The sequence below is a fragment of the Mesocricetus auratus genome, unplaced genomic scaffold (assembly GCF_017639785.1).
Source record: "Mesocricetus auratus isolate SY011 unplaced genomic scaffold, BCM_Maur_2.0 Super-Scaffold_100004, whole genome shotgun sequence".
Lineage (NCBI taxonomy): Eukaryota > Metazoa > Chordata > Mammalia > Rodentia > Cricetidae > Mesocricetus > Mesocricetus auratus.
In genome coordinates, this window is record NW_024429189.1 from 115,858,339 (window position 1) to 115,861,890 (window position 3,552).

A 3,552-nucleotide genomic window follows, 5' to 3' on the forward strand; every position below is an offset into this window, starting at 1 on the left:
TTTACAAGACAGCAGTGCATCATCCAGGGAAAGAGACCCTCAGAAGCACCTCCGAGGGCGGTGCCAGGGTGTGCCCAGAGTCCCACGGAGACAGCGGAGCGGGAAAAGCCTGAAGAAGAGGATTTCTCAAGCCTTACGAAGCTTGTGTTGCTGCCCCCAAAATGACAAAGAGACAACACTTGGGCAAGATCAAAATCATGGCAGCCAATGAGGAGGGTAATGGAGACAGAGATACAGGCTAAAAGAAGTAGGTGGGACAGCAGTGAGACACTTCTCCAGTCCATTCCTCTTCCCTTAACATAGTCTTAGCATACACATTTAGTGGGTTGGTAACACTGTGTCTGTCATCCCAGAGGGAAAATTCCATCCTACCCTCCCTCTTACTAGGAGTCCTCATAACTTGACCTACATGTAGACAGACAGCAGAGGACAGTAGCTTGAGGCTGGGCAAGCATGTGGGAGGAGGGTTGGTGAAGAGAGCAATGGGGCAGGCACTCAGGAGGAATCAGATTGAGGGCCCATTCCAGCACAGGGCCAGCACAGACAAGCAGAAGTCCTGTGTATTTCTACTAAGAGGCCCCTTTCTTGTGTCTATTTCAAGTGCTGTTGGAGGCACTGTGTTCCCTGGAGGCTGACACCAGAGAGTGGGGAGCAGTGTGCTGAGGATGCAGGGGGGTGCAGGAGAGAGCCAGGTAGGAAGTTGAGATGGCTGTGTGCCATCGGGAAGCTGTGTCCTTATCACAGGCTGAAACTAGTGGCAAAGCATTGTTTTTCCCTAAGGACTGAGGGAAAATTCTGGAAAGAAGGTTGATGGGGGAAGTCCTGTGTATATGTCAATAAAGCACTGTTGGCCAATAGGGAACCAAGATGGGTGGGACTAGGAGTCCAGGAGGACTCTGGGAAGGAGAAACACAGGAAGTCAAGAAGTAACGACATGGGCTAGGAAGCTCGGAAAGTTCTCCGGTAAGAGAAATACTTAGATTAACAGTTATGGGGTAATTACTTAAGTCAGAGCTAGCCAGGAAGAAACAAGCAAGGCCAATAGCTTCATAATTAATATAGCCTCCTGTGTGTTATTTGGGACTGATGCGGCTCTGGAATCAGGCTGGTGGTAAGGCTTCCCTTTACATAAGGTCTGAGCTAATGGTCCTTCTGCCTTTCCCCCATAGGGATCTCTGTGCTGGGCAGTGTTCCCAGAATAGTCCTGCCCCAGTGCATTGCTCTGAGCAGGACTCAGAAACCCTGGGAGGGGAGATCCACAGAGTGCTGGTGATTCCCAAGGAAATGGAGAAGAAACACCAGACTTCAGAGAACCGTCCATGCACAGTGAGAATGTCACCTACGCTACCTGTCTCCAGGTGTAGCCATGAGCCATGGAGACAGTGGTGCTGGAAACAGGACCCCAGAGTACCTGACCTAGTGGGTATGTCCAGGAGATACGTTGCCGACCAGATCAGAGCAAGCAACAGAAGACTGAAAATCAGCAAGGAGAACCCATCTGGAGTCCGAAAGTGAAGACAGAGTGGACAGGGACAGCTCAGTCCCCACAGCTCTGGTTCAGGCCTCAATCAACAGCATCCTGACTACTACACAGTCATGCTGAGAGAGATCCGGAGACTTCACAAATCACCCCAGCTCTAGTGTCTGGTTGTACACATTGTTTCAAACTTGAGTTGTCTGATCTGTACTCTTTATATCTGGCTGGAAATACTCTCCCTGTCTCTGTCTGTCTGTCTCTCTCTCCCCTCCTAATCTGCCTTGGGCTTAGTTGATGCTAGAGAAGTTTGCTTGAAACGGAGAGGATTCACATTCCAAACAAGGTAATTTCACATTTTGTGTGACTTCCCCTTCTGTAAATACCTAGCTGTCCCTCCAAATCAGCTTGCTCTTGACTTCACCCCCACCTGAAACATTAATCATCCTGCTCTATGCTTCCTAGGAGCTATGTGATGCCAGTATTATGCATCTTGTTCTCCATTTTGCCCCAGAGCATCCAGCCATGTGCAAGGTGAGTCTGACCTACTGCGTGTCCTTTGAGAAGACCCAAGGTGAGGTCTCAAGTGTTTGCCGCTGTAGTCCAGAGAAGGAGTCAGTAACAAGTATTGCAGGGGGGGCAGAGAAATGTTGATGGGAAAACCCATGAGATCCCATGATCTGACAGTGTGGGCTTTACTCTGGGAAGCCCACGGTGACTTGTAACATTCCCACCAAGCAGAAAGACCCAGAGACCCTCAAATGTAGTTATAGAGAAACTGGATTCCTCCACCTCCTGACCCCACTCTCTAGTGCAAACTATTTGGCTTTTTCTCAACAGTTTTACCACAAAGTGAACACCTGGCATGCACAGGTCCTTGCCATCTCTGCCTCTGCTGCTGCTGTTGCTGCTGCTACTGCTACTGCTGCTGCTGCTGCATTGTTATCTCCAATGCAGGCTGGGAAAGGCCAGATGCTTCTGATGCCAATATGGGAGCATTCCAAAGCCCCGTACTGTGAAAACCACAGAAAACCACCAGGAATGTCACTCAACATGGAACCAGGCCTGAGACCAGCCTCAAATGCAGTGGTCTGAAAAGGGGGCACCTTTCTGATCACAGACACCCTGCGTGGAAGAGGAGCACACAGGTGATGCCTCCTGGCTCAGGCCATCTGAAACACGTGGTCAGCTACTGGGCGATGCATCACTGAACTCTGTAGTTCTTACCAAACCCCTCCTTATTCCGGCCTCCCTGATGGAAGAGGCTCCTGCTGACTGACAGAGAAGTAGAGCTGGAGCCGGAGACTCACAAGTGGATGGACTGAGAAGAACAAAATAAGAAAACTGTGTTCTGATCCTGGGAGCACCCAGCACCTTACCCCGAACCCTTGTCATGGGAGAGCACTGTCTGAGGTGGCTTGGAGAACTTCCTCACTGAGGGTAATTCCTGTCCTGGCAGGAGGAGGAAGGTGCTTCTCAAGCCCCCTCCATCAACCACCTCTATTGCTGTGTACATGGGGCATGGGGACTCAGCTGGTCTTACTGTCCCTTTGGTCATCTAGGCACGGACACCACTTTCCCAGAAAGAAAACTCAGAAAGACTGCCAGCGGCAAGAGCCAGACATACAGAACACTTTGTGGGCTCTATCTGTTTGCACCACCTACAGCAGCGACGTCAACCATTACCTGCAGAACTGGACCATTTTGAGAGGACCCAGATTTTGAAAGCCGAGTTACTGATTTTGTGCATTGTGTGTCTGGATGAAGATCAGTCAGTCAGGATGTGCAGGGAGACCTGGGTACCACGTTGTGTCTACAGAAGTCTTACCAAGAGTGTCACACACAGGAACCCAGGAAAAGCATCTGTATCTGGATACAAAGATTATTTTCCTTTGGAAGTAAATCTTATTGTATATTTAAGCCCTAAGTGCCACCACTTCATGATACATGATGTCATCATACAATTTCTCCCAGGTGATGAGAACCACTGTGAGTCACATTAATCCACCACAGTCACTGTGTACAGTAGATCTCTGACTTCTCACTACAAACTGATTCATTTCCATCCTAGACCAACA

The 3,552-nt window shown here is 49.5% G+C and overlaps 1 long non-coding RNA gene across 1 annotated transcript; it reads left to right on the plus strand.

The window, feature by feature from the left end:
- Positions 1-1,178: 1,178 nt before the first annotated feature.
- On the plus strand, positions 1,179-3,342 carry LOC121140267. The gene is made up of 3 exons (XR_005877058.1): positions 1,179-1,820; positions 1,940-2,008; positions 2,315-3,342. It is a non-coding gene; the product is annotated as an uncharacterized LOC121140267 (long non-coding RNA).
- The last annotated feature ends 210 nt before the right edge of the window (positions 3,343-3,552 follow it).